The sequence below is a fragment of the Jaculus jaculus genome, chromosome 1 (assembly GCF_020740685.1).
Source record: "Jaculus jaculus isolate mJacJac1 chromosome 1, mJacJac1.mat.Y.cur, whole genome shotgun sequence".
In the NCBI taxonomy this organism is placed as follows: Eukaryota; Metazoa; Chordata; class Mammalia; order Rodentia; family Dipodidae; genus Jaculus; species Jaculus jaculus.
In genome coordinates this window covers 100,222,297-100,240,012 of record NC_059102.1, presented here as the reverse complement: position 1 = coordinate 100,240,012, position 17,716 = coordinate 100,222,297, and the positions used below count along the sequence as shown (strand labels likewise).

The window sequence follows — 17,716 nt, the reverse complement described above, 5'->3', positions numbered from 1 at the left end:
GAATAGTTAAACCTGGAAACTTTTAGATTTATTTCATGTTTGTGTGTTTACAAAATATTTTTTACTTTGAAAACAACAGTTGTATTTATTATTTAAGAGGTTTTGAAGCACTTTTATTTTATTTCATTGATTTATTTGAGAGCAAGAGGCAGAGAGAGAAAGGAGAGAGAGAGAGAGAGAGAGAGAGAGAGAGAGAGAGAGAGGGAGAGAGAGAGAGAGAATGGGTGTGACAAGGCTTCCAGCCACTGCAAACGAACTCCAGACATGTGCTCCCCCTTGTGTATCTGGCTAATGTGGGTACTGGGGAATCGAGCCTTGAACTGGAGTCCTTAGGTTTCACAGGCAATCGCTTAACCACTAAGCCATCTCTTCAGCCTTTGAAGCACGTTTAAATACAGAAAAGTGATGACTTGCTGCTTCATATTTCTTGTTAATTCCACATGAAAATTGTTCTTTACAACTCCTCTGTACTGTGGTCAATAGAAACAACACTTCAGTTCCCATGGAAGAGGGAAGCAAAATCCCACTGATTAAGGAGTGTCAGAAGAAAGTATTTTCAAGTGGAGATAGCATTTGATGATACCCTGAATCATTAACACTGAGCAAATAGCTTTCCTAAGCAAAATAATGTATTTGAATATTCTGTGGATTTTTTCATACCACATTCATCTCCGGGTATAAAACACCACTAGTAGAAGCATCCAAACTGTGTGCTTTGTGTGTGTAGGCAGGAAAGGATGTGAGTGGGTTCATATCTATAGAGAAGGGTGGGAAAAAAGGAAATGATTGCAGCTTGTTTGCATACAATTTGTAGGAACTCATTGATAGCTTATTTACTTTTATTCTATTTAATATATATCAAACACATTACTAGGATATCAGAATTAATATAATTTGTACAATACAATTTGATTCTTAGAACACACAAACATTGTGGTAAGAAGTGGCATACTGATGCCACAAATGAAAGGAACACAAAGGTGAAAAACCACAATGTCTAACAATTGTCTCCAACAGTTTGGGAACAGAAGGCTATGGGAGAAGTCTTATCTCCATTTTTCTTTTCTTTTTTTTATTTTTTCCCCACTAGATGTCATGAACATTTTATGGTGTTCAGTGGCCTGAAAGAAAGTAACGATATACTCATACTGTGGTTTCTTTTAAGATTCAAATTATGTTTTTCTTGATGAGGATGTAATCTTAAGTCACCAGCTAGATGTACATTCTTTCCCACTTTCAGGACCAATGTTTCCTAGTTGAATATTCATTAAGGAGAATGGTGAGGCATGGTATTTAATTAAACTTAAAACAGATTTTTTTCTCTTGTTAGAATTCATATCCTATTCTAAGAAACATAAAGTAAATTACATTTTGTAAACCACATGATCACATGATTCCTATTGATACAGGAATTTGGGGCACCTAGTATGCTGAACTTGTGGTGTTCCTGAATAAGATTTTATGGGGAGTGGCAGCAGGTTACTATGATCAAAGACCAGATTTTATAGCTTTTCCAGTAATTTTTAGGTAAGGATCCAAGTTTCTGTCCTATGGGAAGGGTGCAAACTTATCTAGAAATCTTTCCTGGAGAGTGTATCATCTATGTTTCTGCAAGCTTAGTGACATTTTCTGCTTTTAGTCAAGGAATAAAACAATCACTTTTGGGGTCCTGCTACCCTGACTGCTTAGCCAATTTCTGTCTCCTATCATGATGAAAGGGCTTGAATTCAACAGCAAAGAGGAAAAAATAATCATGAAATTGTTTTAATTGAAGACACATTGTAACTTAAGATGGAAGGGAGGAAGAAGAAATTGAAAGAAGAAAAGAAGGAAGAAGTAAATACTATACCCAAACTTTCTCTGCTTCTTTTTACTTAAAATGTTTAGTGACTCTAAATATTACTCTCTTAAAATATCTATGCCTTCATTCTTCTTTCTCCCATGGAACAGGGTATTCCTGAGCAATACATTTCTGACATCGTTATCTTCAACTAAGAGAGGATGGAGGCTTGAATTCTCCCCTCCCACATACACTTTAGAAAACATTATGGTATTAGCTTCCTGTCTTATGAGGTGTGTGCATAATTGCAAGGAAGCATTTTCAAATTAGTGATTTATAAAGTCTTGTTAATACATGTTGTAGCACTGTAGATACTTGAGAAGAATACCAGAATCAGCCTCATTATTATATTCCTAATATTTATCTGTGAATATTGGAGTAATTTACTTTGTTAACTACTGACCATGTGCTGGCTACTGTTATAGATACTGAGGAAGTTCATGGATAACAGGCCCTGAAACTAAACTAAGAGGGCAAAGGTGACAATGCCTTGAGCCTGTAAGGGAAAATCTGGAGTTATCTATTTTTTTTCATAAATGAGTTCCCTCTCTAGATTTCCTTTTATTTTGAATCTGAGTCCCTCCCTAGATACCAGATATCTTTCTTCCTAAAGTTCTTCTTTCTGTAAAAAACAAAAGAACAACAACAACAACAACAAAAAAGGGCCCTACCAGGAATGGTGGCACATACCTTTAAAGCCAGAACTCAGGAGGCAGAGGTAGGAGGAATGCTGTGAGTTTGAGGCAAACCAGAGACTATGTAGTGAATTACAGTTCAATCTGGACTGGAGAGAGACCCTACTTCCAAAATAATAAAAAAGGAAAAACATGGCTCAGAAGGAAGAATGCAGGTTGTTCCCTACCTTCTTCCTACAAGTGGTCTTACATACTTTTGCTTACAGTAAGAAATACCTTAATATCTCAATTTAATATCAGTGAAATATCATAATTCTTATTACTTGTATCTTTACTGGTACAATATTCTCCATTTTACACAGGGGAAAACATTTATACAGTTTTCTATTCTTGCATGGGTAAAATTTGTCTGATACACAATTCCTATGCCTTGGGTGTAGTAATTTATACTCAGTTAATGAGGTTAATGAATGGAAAAACTATGCATGCTACGAGATCTTGATGTGTTTGTTGTTATTCTATTTTTTTGTTTGGAAATTTATGGGGAAGCATATTTACAGTTTTGAGTTGTGAAGCTCTATTCATCTTAAACAACCAGAATTCCAGGCCAGCACAAGTTTCATACTACTGAGGTGAGAACCTCATAAACAAACTCTTCAGGAAAGAAATGGAAACAGTTACTCACTATGGAGCAGATCTTTTTTATTTCTTCTCAGTATCATAATGAAGGAAACATAGTAGTAAAACAGCTTTCTATAGACAGTTAGTCAAGGACAGAGGGCCAAAGAGAGAACAAGAACAAATGCTACTGTGACTTCCCTGGCAAAACTAAAACACAGTGTTGGGTCCAGTCACCCAAATGACTAATTACTCAGCAACAGCATGCCCAATTTCTTCCCCAATCTAGCACGCTTGGGATCAGCCATTGGAGTTCACAATCCAATCAAGTATTTACTCCTTCTGGATCAGCCCCTTGAGTCAATGAATCAATGGGGCCTCTGTTTTTACACCCGAGTCTGATAACAAGGCTCACCCTGATTGGATATCTGATCCATATAAAGGATTCTGGCTACATGGGTTAGCCTTCACATTTTCTTCCTGTGGTTTTGCCTGAGCACCAGTGTGTAAGTCTGTCTCCCTTCCTGCTAGGAGGGAGGGCGCTTCTTTCTGCTTAGTTCTTTTCCTGCTTGCCTTTTACATCCATGTGTCTTGCTTCCGGATGCTTTCTTGTTTTGTTAGCTGTTTGATTTTTCTTCATCTTTGAGTACTTCACTATTTCTTAATTCTTTCTGGTCTTGATGTGAAAGAATCTTTTAGTTTTTGTGGTTTGCCTTCCATGTGTGCATGTATGTGCCTCCTGCAGAGTGGAGGTTTCTCTGTGATGGAGATTCTCCATCTCCTCTCTCCCTTCCCAGCTGAGCAAGGAGAACTTGCACGGATTTCAGTCTTCCAGCTAGCCCCTCCCTAGATATTATTATCCCCAAATAAACCTCAAAATGCATAGTTTTTCCCTAAATATATTCAAAAGTTCATAATTAATCCTTCCCAAAGTTCGTTTGCTAAATTCTTCTTAGCGTTCAGGGAACATTCTTCAACATAGTAGTTTGCTTTCTTTTGGAAATTCAGTTTGATTTTGATTGGTGGAATAAAGTCTAAAATGACCCTTCAGAGTGAAACTTATGGAGACTATGAAGGACACAAAGGCTGATCTTAATGTTGAATGGCTCCTATCAAAGTATGAACTCGGGCGGGAGAGATGGTTTAGTGGTTAAGGTGCTTGCCTGAGAAGCCTAAGGACTGAGGTTTAATTCTCCAGGTCCCAAGTTAGCCAGATGCACATCATGGTGCATGCATTTGGAGTTTGTTTGCAGTGGCTAGAGGTCCCGGTGTGCCCACTCTCTCTCCCTCTGTCTCTAATAAATAATTATAAACAATAAAAAATTTAAAAAGTATAAACTCTACCAACCAAGGCTATAGTTATGTTAACATATGGCTTAATATGTCTGTTGATGGTGATTTCTTTTGATGCTTACTAATGATCATAACTATGTACTAATTATACTACACTCTTTTATTAACATAGATAAATAAATTACAAAATTTATACAATCTGAAATATTAAGAGCAATATGGGAATTAAATAAACATTACATAAATCAATTTAATGTGATTTAAATTAAATAAATGATTAATTAGAAAGTTGCTTTCATTACTACTGTAATTCTCATTTTAAATTTATTTTTTAAACTGCTTCTATAAAAGCCAAGGAATTAATTTGTTTCAAACTGAGGAAAAATTTATATTGTGAAAATGATATAACTGGCAAAATAATCTTATTTACCCATTTCTAGAAATAAAAATATTATTCTTTAGATGAGGAGTAGCTGAGTTTATTTGTATTTATGTTTGTATTCAAAAGTTACAAAAAATAAATATTAATAAGATTCAGGATGAGGTATAATTATTTATACAAAATTTAAAAGTATCTTAGATTCAGTAATTGATATTCAAATATCTAGTAGACATAGGGCAATTTTACAGTATGAAGCAAGGCTGAAATCCCTGTAAAAAAGACCATGTAAGGCTATCGTGTGGAGCTATGAAGACAAACCATGGTTTGCATTATACAGCTGATGATATTTTTGATATACCAGGACTATGCCATGGAGAGCTACTTGCTTAGGGCTGTGAGCAGCTCAGCGGGAGGTATGAAATTAGAACCAAGGGACTTCATCACTACTGATGGATATTGTACTTGGAACTACAAATGTTTGATGTCTGCTTATTAGTTATTAATTTTGCCTTAATCTAGTTCCTTCTTATTATGACTTTTTACAATGGAAATGTTTACCATGTGACATTATGTATGTAACTTGGGTTTTGATTTTATAGGGCTCACAGTTAAGAGACAGTCTTGAGTCTTAGATGAGACTTTGTGATTTTGATCAATGTTAATGTTGGTAAAAACTATGTTTACCTTTGAAGTTGGACTGAGTGCAAGTTGCATTGTAAAATAGTCATGAGTCTATGGGGTGAGGGGCAGAATGTGGTGGTTTGAAAGCTAATAACTCAGGTATTTTTTGTTTACCCTTCTTATTTTAGTCAACAGAAGTCTGTTGGAAGAGGTGTGTCATTGGGCATGGATGTTGAGTCCAGCCCTCATGTGTCAAGAGCCAGTTTGAGTTCTTCCTGTTGGTGCTTGTTGTGTTAATTTTTTCTCTCTCTACTGTGATTGCATGCTGGAGTGAGCCAGCTTCTTCTATCTTGATGAAACTTCCCCTGGATTCTTTAAGCATGAAATAAACCTTTCTTCCCATGAGCTATTTCTGGTATGCTTGTATCAGGAAAAAAAAAAAAAAAAAAGTTAACTGCAACTGTGGTCAAAATATACTTTTACTCAAACCACTTTTATGAGGTTATGTTGTTATAATTATGGAGTTTATGAAATGTAATTTACCTGTTCAAACAAGATACTGGATGTTACAATTCAAGACATATTAATTAGTACTTTGATTATCTGATAATGATTAGGTATGTCCTATTAGGACCTCTTGGAGATTAGACGGCTAATGAGAAATCCATATATAAAGAGTTACCGATGACTATGAAAGTTACGAGAATATGGTACACTAGTTCTTCAATAAATTGAGCACTCCAAATGTCACCACATCTGAAGAACTAAGTCCAACTATATTTTATAAAAAGTTTCAAAAGAAAAAAAATATATGTTACAACTTCTTTAAAGCATTCTATCTCAAGTTAATAATGGTTTTAGAAATTTAGGCTCATGGCATCTATGTTTGAAATCAAGTATATGGAAAAGGATGATGTTAGGAATCGAAACATTGGGTAACTTGGCAATGAATACCTTGCCAATGTTTTATCAATGACTGATCATAGAAGCTTTCAACTTTATATTGTGTGGGCAATGTTATAAAAATATCTTTTCCCAAGATACCAGACCAAATTTTTGCTATCAGTATGTGCCAATAATTTCACCAACTGCTTTTTTATCCATTTCCCTGTGAAATGTGTCTCAAACGGAATCAGAGAGTTGGTTAAACATGATGGTCATGCCAGTATTGTACCATGGGGCACATCTTTTTTTTTTTACTTTTTAATTATTTATTTATTTACATTAATTAGTTTTGTAATTAGTGAATACAGTCAAGTTGGTACCATTGTTAGCCTCTTCTCTGTCCTTCTTCCTCCCCCTGGTCCCTCATAGTTGAGGTATATGGGTCATGCGTTATGAAGTTAATCCTCAATAATGGATAGGAGGAAATGTCTCTGTGTATCATGACCCAATGTGTGGCTCTGACATCCTTTCTGCCCCTTCTTCCACAAATATCCCTGAGCCATGTTGGGTTCATTTTAGGTCTGCTTCAGTGATGAGATCTTGGGAGCCTCTGTGTCTTTGGATATCTGATTTGGAAGGAGTTGATTGTTCTCTGTGTTTTCCTTCACCCTTGTGCTGGTACCAGGTTCACCAAGAAAACAGCACCCTTGCTTGTTTTGCCAATGATTCTTAGTTTCAGCTGGGGCCCTTTTGAGGTATGATGGGGTGATTCTCCCCTTAGGATCTGCATCTGTCTGAAAAAGAGAAGCAGATTCTCCAATGGAGAGTAAAGTTAGCACCAGATAAATGGAATAACCATTATTTTTTTTTAGAGAGAATTTAATAGCTGTAGGCCCTCTTTTAGACCATGATTGTTGATAGCTTGATAATGAAGAGTGGGGTCATTTTTGGATATGGTTCTGACTTGTTTCCCAGCTCCAGTTATGGGTTACATTCCACTGAATGGGACAGTTAGCCAAATCAAGAGCAGTTTGTTTTCCGCCATGGCCGTGTGCCACTATCACACTTGTGTGAGCGTCACATGTTATTTCCTGCTAAGTAGGTTAGACCATGCGTTTCTTGGACAGATATTGGTCATTTTCTCCCAGTCACCCATGTAGCACCTTCTTGTACTAGATGCATTGACTGTCTGGGGACTGAATTTCTTCCAGTTTCCAACTCACAGCCATGTCACTGCATGTTACATATCAACCACATATGGTATCTTCAGCAGTAGGGTCATACCACTAACCTTTAGTAGGTCATCAAGTACTCTGACAAAAATCTTTCATTCTTTTAGGAAACCTTGTAGGTCTCTTTGATCAAAAGCTCACTGTGGATGACAGCCACATGCTGGTACTGGGAGTCACAGGTCAGTCATTGGGCACATCTTTGTTGGCTGGTTAGTTGGTTACTCGTATAGTACACTGGGTCCACTGCTAGTTAAAATTTCTGATAACTTTCTGCCAGCTGCCTACATAGCAATTTCTAGCATTAAATCACCTATTCTGTAGGAAGGAGGCTTCCAGCTCAGTTAAAACTTGACTTTTTAATGTCCTGCAACTGAAGGATGCAGTGTCTTTAGCTATAGGGTATTACCATTCAGTTCTGGTGGGCAATCAAGAGCACCAGAAATATATGGTGTTATTTGGTGAACCTAAAGGCCTGCCTGACCAACAACTCAATGTGGAATGCCCCACTGCTGACCATAATTGGGTTTTATTGCTGTTGTAATTTTATAAAATAAAATGAAATTTTGTGTTTGTAAGGACAGCTAGCACAGTCTATGCTGATGACTTCTAAGTAAAATGGCACATAAGCATAAAAATTTGAAAGTACTACCTTTATTGGTTTAATTTTAACTCAAAATGACTATGGCAGTAAAATATATGCATAGACATACATTGTAGGTTAATGGAGTATTGAAAATAAAATATCACCTTATTACACTTCTAGAATCAATTTCCTTCAATAGTCAACAATACAAAAAAAAAAAACACATCTTGGTATTTTAAATAGGTTGCTATTCTTGTTCAGAGTACATTATTAGATGATTTCTCAAAACATGATTATAAATTCAGGCAGAAGCCAGGACATCAGGTTGTTTTGTTTATCTATGTTTTCCTCTGATGGTGTGGCTTACTTTGTTTCCCCTTGCTATAAAACAGCATAAGTGTTTTTGTTGATTAGTAATCCACATATTTAAAATGGTAGTTTTATTCTCCCACCTGGTTAAAAATGCCTTACATCTACTTGAATGATTATGCATGAGTCCTCCTCAAACTATTGAATTGCTAGTAAGAAATGAATATAACGACTGGAAAGAAACATTTAAAAATATGTTGCTGATGAAACCATGCCATGAGTTAAACAAAACTTGTTGAATAACAAATTAGAAACAAATAGTTGCAGGAAAGGTGAGTTGAAGATAGGGACACCATATCATCACATGGTTGGAGCCGCAGAGGTCTGCTGTATGGGGTCATGTATGGAAGACACATACAAGGAATGCTGCCATGCCACTGTTGACAAACCATGCTGCTTATAAAGAAAAACATGTATTACCTTGTCCTTCTAAGTTTTCTAGCCACTTACATAACACAATATATTCTGTTTATTTTTAAAATACTTCTTTTTTCAATATTTTATTTATTTATTTGAGAGACAGTAAAAGATAGAGAGAAAGAATAGGTTCTCCAGGGCCTTTAGCCACTGAAAATGAATCCAGATGCATATGCCATCTCATCTGGCATATGTGGGTATGGGGGAATTGACCTGGGTCCTTAAGATTTGTAGGCAAGTGCTTTAACTGCTAAGCCCTCTCTACATCCCTAGGAGATACAATATTTTAAACTCTTGTCCTGCATTTAAATATCTTGAAAAATTTATTAGTAAAAATTCAAGTATATTTAGATCATCTATATAATTATCTTATCTAAAATAATGTCACTTCATTTGGGGGTTCTGAATTTTGTACTTTGTTTTTAATAATTAAAAGTAACTCTCTCTTTTTGAAGCTTCTTGTATTTATTCACATTTGCTACTATATAACAGAAATTTAAAAAAAAACAAAAAACAACTGGGCATAGTGGCACATGCCATTAATCCCAGCAATCAGGAGGTAGAGGTAGGAGGATCACCGTGAGTTTGAGGGCACCCTAAGACTACAGAGTGAATTCCAGGTCAGCCTGGGCTAGAAAGAGACCCTACTTCAAAATACAAACAAATAACAAACAAAAAGAAAGAAAGAAAGAAAAAATATAATGCTTACAATCATGTTTTTAGAACAAAATGGAAAACTTTCAAAATATTCATGAGATTATAAGTAAATATAACAGTGTTATATGTTGATAACATACCACAAATTTGCTAGACCTATTTTATATTTTTAATTAGTTTTGTATTCAGTGAATACAGACAAGTTGGAAGCATTGTTAGACTCCTCCCTGTCCTCCCCCCTCCTCCTGGCCCCTCCTTGTTGGGGTATATGGGTCATGCTTTGTGGGGTTTGCCCTCAGTTATGGGTAGGAGGAAATGTTTCTGCGTATCATGACCATATGTGTGGCTCTGACATTCTTTTGACACCCCTCTTCCTCAAATTTCCCTGAGCCATGTTGGGTTCATTATAGGTCTTCTTCAGTGATGATGTCTTGGGAGCCTCTGTGTCTTTGGATATCTGATTTGGTGGTAGTTGATTTTTCTCTGTGTTGACCTCCTTCACCCCTGTGCTGGTACCAGGTTCACCAAGAAAACAGCACCCTTGCTTGTTTCACCAGTTATTCTTAGTTTCAGCTGGGGCCCTTTTGGGGTATGATGGGGTGGTTCCGTCCTTAGGATCAGTGTCTATCTGAAAAAGAGAAGCAGGTTCTCCAACAGAGAGTAAAGTTAGCACCAGATAAATGGGATAACCATTATTTTTCTAGACAGATTTAATAGGTGTAGGCTTCTCTTATAGCCCACAACTGGTGGTAGCTTGATAATGAAGAGTGGGCACATTTTTGGGTCTGGTTCTGACTTGTTTCCCAGTACCAGCTATGGGTTCTGTTCCACTGAGTGGATCAGTTAGCAGTTGGTTTCCCACCATGGCTGTGTGCCACTATTGCACTTGTGTGGGCATCACAACAGATTATTTGCTGCTAAGTAGTTTAGACCATGAGTTGCTTGGACAGATACTGGTTATTTCTCCCAGTCGCCCATGTAGCACTTTCTGGCACTAGATGCACTGACTGTCTGGGGACTGACTCTCTTCCAGCTTCCAGCCATGTCACTCCATGTTATGTGTCAACTGCATATGGTGTCTTCAGCAGTAGGGTCTTACCACTGACCTTTGTTTTATAAAATTTTAAATGAAAACTGTATTTTTGTCCTTCATACCTGTGGTAGCCTGAATCATATGTCCCTTAAAAACTTATATCTTTTTTAATGCTTGTTCTCCTGCTGGTGGTGATTTGGAAGGTGGGGCCTTGTTGAAGGAGGTATGTGCCTTGGGGCAGTCTTTGCAGTGAAGTAGACTAGCTGCTCACATAGCAGAGCTCAGCTTCTTCTCTTGCTGCTATCTTCAACCTGCTATGGCAAGGAGTGATGTCTAGCCTCTCTTCATGCCATGATTTTCCATGCCATCATATCCGGGGCATTTGTTCAGGTGTTCTGTAACACCAATGCAAATGTAATTTAGCCATATGTATTGTTGGTATGGATACCATTAAATCCAGAATGCTGGAAAGACATGAGGAAGAGGGAAAATGATGTAACTTATGAGTGCAAAAGTGCTGGACAGCTGGAATTGGCATAGGAAGCACTTGGCCATGCTGCCCTGCTGGAATGGAACCAAGAAGGGACCATCTGTGGAGGCTGAAGAATGGATGGAGTCCTGTGCTGGGGGACAAGGGTCTTTATAAAAACAATGAGGTTGGTTTGAGCTGAGAGGAGACAGCATCTTGCTGAGCTTTGTGGAAGGGAAGATGTGCTTCCTATCAATGAAATGGTTGAGGTCTGAAAGCACTGTGTGAGCGGGAGGAGAGAAGGAGTGTGACTAGAGTGAGGATACATACAATTCAAGAGCTGGACTCTTCCTGGGGAGTAGGACAGTGATTTTGTAACCATCATTAAAGTTATTTTGGATTTGTAATCACAAGGGTTCCATTATTTATCTTTGACTATTCACATATAATTGTAAAATCTGTTTTTACAACCCCAAGTACTTTTACATTTGCTTTTTCAAAATGTATTCAATTGGAAAAAAAAAAATAAAAAACAACACCACTATCTCTACACTTATGAAAGTAAAAGTAATCAATGAATTTCAAGATCAGCTTATAATAGTTAATAGAGATGAGAGTAAATGAGTTTTTATATACTTTTTTGTTTGTTTGCTTTTCAAGGTAGGGTCTCACTCTGATCCAGTTTGACTTGGAATTAACTATGTAGTGTCAGGGTGGCCTGAAACTCATGGCGATCCTCTTACCTCTGCCTCCCAGGTGCTGGAATTAAAGGTGTGTGCCACCATGCCTGGCTTATATACTAATGTAAATAACTGTTTTATTCATTTCAATTAAAATATCCTTAAAATTAACATCTGTAAAAGTACATTCCCCCCACATGTCTTTCACTCATTTTTCTCTATCTTTTTGGCTTTTTTTTTTAACCTCTGTTCCCTATATAGTTTCTTTTATAGTATCATATTATTTATATGCACTTGATTCCATGTAAATAAATTTTAAGAAGCAAATGAGAGACAACCATATTTTTTTCTGAGACTCACTTAATTCACTTAGTATGGTTATTTTTACTTGTATCCATTTTCCTGGCAATGGAATAAATAACTTTGTTCTTTCATTGCTGAAGATAATTCAATGTGTAAAATATATCACAGTTTCATTATCCATTTCTCCCTCATTGAACTCTTAGGTTGATTCCCTAACTTAGGTCCTATGAATAGTGCTGCAATTAATATTGGTACACAAGCATCTCTGAAAAGTGTTCAGATCTTTCAGGTGAATACCCATGAGTGTTGTAGCTGGGTTGTATGGTACATTTAGTCCTAGTTTTATGGTTTAGTTTTTATGGATCTAACTGATTTTGATAGAGCCTTTATTAGCTTGCATCAGCAGTGTGTAAGTATTCCCTTGTCCACATCCTCAAAAATAGATTTGACCTTATTTGTGTTCTTTGTGACTGACATTGTCATTGAAGTAAGGTGGAATCTCCATGTACTAATTCCAGTTGAAAAGAAGTAGGGTCAGGAAATATTTAAGCATCGTTTTTGATCTAGCTTGACCTGTATTGACCTAAAAGTATCAAGGTAGATGTAGGTTCTTTCATTGTAATTATTATTCTTATTAGAATATGGATTCCCTTCATTCCTATTTAACTAAAAATTTAAAGTATAGACCAGTCATATGTATCTTCAAGTTACATTGGCTTTTGAAAGTACAATGGTTATAATTACACTGTACCTTTTATGTAAAATATTATTTAAATAAGAAACATATACACAAACTTGCATACACACATTTATAAGAATTCACAATAAAATACATTGGAATTTTACTTCCATAATAAGACAGATTACCTTAATAAAACAATGTTTATTGTTACTTTTGTATGTATGGATATTTAAAATTGTTTTTATAATTTTCACAAATATATACTAGAACCAAATGCTATACTTGAATGAAAACTCTGGAGAAGGTGTGGGGAAAGAGGAACAATTCACTGATGAGGGGAATACAAACTACTACACTGTTATGAACTTCTGAGTGAATTCTTCTTAAAAATGTGCAAAAAGAACTCCCATATGGCCTACCCTACTACAAACATACTGGCACATCCATTTACTGCTGCTCAGTTTAGATGCCCAGCTCTGATTCATGAAAACATGATATACAGAGGGAAAAATGAAGTTTCATCCATCTTTTCTTTGTCCTTTTCTTTCAATTCCTCTGTTTTAGACCATCAGTGATGAGTTCATGCCATGGGATATTGAAGTAATGTGCTTTTAAATTTTTATTATATGGGGGTTCACAGTTAAGATTTTATCTTAAATATCAGACATTTAATTTTGAACCTTTTTAAAAAATTTTTTTGTTTATTTTTTATTTATTTATTTGAGAGCTACAGACACAGAGAGAAAGAGGGAGAGAGAGAGAGAGAGAGAGAGAGAGAGAGAGAGGGAGAGAGAGAGAGAAAATGGGCGCGCCAGGGCCTCCTGCCACTGCAAACGAACTCCAAACGTGTGCGCCCCCTTGTGCATCTGGCTAACGTGGGTCGTGGGGAATTGAGCCTTGAACCAGGGTCCTTAGGCTTCACAGGCAAGCGCTTAACCACTAAGCCATCTCTCCAGCCCTAATTTTGAACTTTTGAGCAGTGCTTAGAATTATAAAGAATATGTGACACCATGGAAATGACCTAAACATTGTTATATGGATGTTGTGAAGGCAGTGCCAGGCACTATAAGGTCATGGATATCCAGGCCATTGTGTGTCTGGAAGATTGTATTATAAGAAGTCCTACCCTTTATTTGTTTCTTACATCCTTTCCAACACTTCTTCCACAATGGACCCTGAGCCTTGAAGGTGTGATAGAGATGCTTCAGTGCTGAGCACTCCTCTGTCACTTCTTCTCAACACTATGGTGCCTTTAAGATTATTCCAGTGGCCACCTTCATCTGAAAAGAGAAGCTTCTCTAACCAAAAGTGAGAGTAGCATTAATATATGGGTATGAACATTAAGAATTTAAGGTGCTTAAAGACCAGTTTGTGAGTATAATATGTACATTTAGCCAGACAACAGCAGGCATTACTCTCCTAAGGCTCAAGACCTCCACTATTATATACTTTTGACTAAGTTTTTTAGTACCAGGTATGTAGTCCTTCTGATGGAGCAGGCCTCCAGTCCAATTACAGAGTGGTTGGTTTACCACATAACAGACTTGCTACTATTGCACCTGTTGGCTCATTTGGCCTGCCTGGTCAGACTTAAGGCTTGCAGTGTCCACTGTTGTTTATCACTGCTGATGACTTCTATCTCCCATAGGGCTGCATGCAGCATAGCTTTTTCCAGCTTTTTGACAGCTGTTACAAAGGGAGGAGGTTTTCAGCTCAGGTCCAGCTTGATTTTTCAGTGACCTGCAGCCCAAATATGTGGAGTCTTCAGCAATGGGTTCTGTTGCAATTAGGTTCACATTGCTGGCAGAAAACACACAACCATGAGTAGCTTGTGGGAGGCAATGGTTTATTTTGGCTTACAGCCTTGAGAGGAAACTCCATGATGACAGAGGAAAATGACAGCATGAGCAGAGGGTGGACATCGCCTCCTGGTGAACATAAGGTGGAGGTGGACAATGGCAACAGGAGAGTGTACCAAACACTGGCAAGGGAAAGCTGTCTAACACCCATAAGCCCACCACCAACAATGCATCACTTCCAGGAGACTCCAATTTCCAAGTTGTGACTAGCTGGGTACCTAGCATTCAGAAGATCTAAGTTTATCAGGGACATCTGGATCAAGCCACCACATTCAGCCCCTGGCCCCCATAAATTGATAACTATCAATGATATAAAATTCAATATATTCAGTCCAACTTTTAAAGTCCCTATAATTTTTACTGAATTGTAGTGATGTTCAAACAACTCCATAGTTCAAGGTCTTTTAACTGAGCTGTAATACTAAAAGAATAAAAAATAAAATAAAATAATGTCACAGAAAAACATTTTCACACTGCAGAAAATGGCAGTGTGGATAGCAAATAAATATTGAGGTAATACAAGATTTCAAACAAATAGGGCAAACATCAAACTGTGTAGATAGCTACAACTCTCTCTCTCTCAAGTGTGACAACTCTTACCAGTAACAATTATCCAAGTCTGATAGTTCTAACCAGTGATGGGTCCCTGAAGTTCCAATTCTGCCCTTAGGCTACTCACAGTCCCAGAAAACTTCTTCCACTGCCAGAATCTCTCTTTGGCAGCCAACCCATAGACCTGGAATCTCCACTGGTTCTCTACTGCAACTCATGGCTCATCCACACAACTTCATTTGGCCTCCACACAGGTAATCCAACAAACCTGCTTCACACTGCCTATGGCCATTTCTAAAAAACCAAAATTGTCTTGCAAATCAAATGGCCCTCTTTTTCCTGCATTTGCTATACTTGGTAATACCAGATGGCTTTTTTTTTTTTTTTTTAACTCTGAGGAAATAGACTTTGAAGAAAAGGGTTCTCCTTTAGCATTCAGACCCCTTTAAACGAATGTGCATTCTTCCTGATGTCTCAGTGAAGATCAGCTGGCTCAATATCAATGTTGTAATCTCTCAAAAAATTGCAGCTGAATGTTCAGACTTTCAGACGACAGATACAATTTTTTTAAATTTAGATTTGATAGTTTATTATGATTTGTGTCATTATTAAAACCATCAGGGCTGGAGAGATGGCTTAGTGGTAAAGTGCTTGCCTATGAAGCCTAAGGACCCTGGTTCAAGTCTCGATTCTCCAGGACCCACATTAGCCAGATGCACAAGTGGGTGCTTGCGTCTGGAGTTCATTTGCAGTGGCTTGAAGCCCTGGTGCACCCATTCTCTCTCTCTCTCTCTCTCTCTCTCTCTATCTCTCTCTCTCTCTCTCTATCTATCTATCTATCTATCTATCTATCTATCTATCTATCTGCCTCTTTCTCTCTCTGTCACTCTCAAATAAATAAATAAAAATGAACAAAAGAAAGTAAAAAAAAAAAAAAAAAAAACCATCAACACCAGACTGGAGACATGGCTTAGCAGTTAAGGTGCATGCCTGCAAAGCCTAAGGATCCAGGTTTAATTCTGCAGGTCCCACATGAACCAGATGCACAAGGTGGCTTATGAATCTGGACTTCGTTTGCAGTGGCTTAGAGGCCCTGTTGAGCCTATTCTCACTCTGTTTCTCCCTCTCTCTGTCTCTAACAATACATAAATAAATAAAAATAAATTCATTAAAAAAAGCACCAATACATTAAACCATGTAGAAATAACATGAAAAATGTTTGTAAAATAACCCCATAATTTAAGCATGTATAAATAGGTAGATGATCTGAAATTTTGAGTATCTACTTATTTCCTTATTATGCTATGGCTTCCAAGAAATCCTTAACTTCAGTTGAAGTAAGCCTCCTCAAGCCATCTTCATTGCAGACCCTGACTTCTATGTTATCTTCTGTCATTCAAAGCTTTCCTTCAGGGTTAAGATGGCTCTATGGATGGCATCTTCTAGTTCCAAATCTTCATTATATCTTTTCTCAAGGAAAGTATTCCCGAATTCATAGTTCTTTCCCATTGCTATGGCCTTCCAGGTAAAGTAAGCTCCAGATGGATCTGATTGAAATAAATATGGCTATCTATCATTCCATCCACAAATAAGAAACTCCAAATGGACAAACAACACCTGATTAGGTATATTCCTGCATCACAGAAGCTACTCTCTGAACTGGCTGAGCTGTGGAAATGAGTTCTTGGTAAACAAGACAGTACTGCTGAGCAAGTGTTTGGGCTCTGTGCACAAGCACCCTGTAATCTGGGCCCATGCCACTATACACCAAGCCTATATGCTTGGTAATTGGTTCCACTTTGTATACACTTTGTTCATCTTACAGAATGGATTTCTGTTTCTTCTCAGTTGCTGTTACCATACCATTTGCAGCTTTAATTCCCACTGAAGGGGCCCCTCCAGCTATAGCAGCCAAAACATATTCGATCTGGACAAGTTAACCAGATGGGCTAAATGTAGTCAATAAAAAGCTGTAGTTGCATACAACCATCTTCCCTTCCAAATATATAATTTTTTTTTTTGTGGCATGTTCCTTTGTTGACACCAATCCATATCCACACAATGCAACTATGCACAGGTTCTAAGGACATGGGCATAAGAACAAGTCTCTCACAAAAACTGCTCTAGCCCAGGCCAAGCAAAGCTCTTTCTTACCCTCATAAGCCAAAGCTAACAGTACATAGTTCTTACTGCATTCAGGTTTTTAAACTCAAAGGCCAAAACCCACACATATTTCCATCACAATGATCTCACTTCTTCATACCAATTTTACTGTTGCAGTTCCCACTGCTGGAAGAAAATACCCAACCCTTATGCATCTAGCTTATGTGGGTCTTGGGGAGTTGAACCTGGGTCCTTTGGTTTTTCAGGCAAGCACCTTAACCATTAAGCTGAGGATAAATGTGGGGGTGGGGGGAAAATCTGGACCAAAATGGCAATGGTACCATAAAATTGTGTATCTTAAAACACAGACCAAATGGTTGAAACTTCACCAGGCCCTTAGAGGGAGCACCTGAGTCATGAGGCTCTGGAGATGATACAACAAAGACTGACCTTAATCATCTCCTGTTTCTGTTTCTCTCTCTTTCTTTGTCTGTCTCTCCCTC

The 17,716-nt window shown here is 37.5% G+C and overlaps 1 pseudogene; it reads right to left on the bottom strand.

Moving 5' to 3' along the window:
- Positions 1-16,407: 16,407 nt before the first annotated feature.
- LOC101595142 lies at positions 16,408-17,100 on the bottom strand (annotated as a pseudogene).
- Positions 17,101-17,716: the final 616 nt, after the last annotated feature.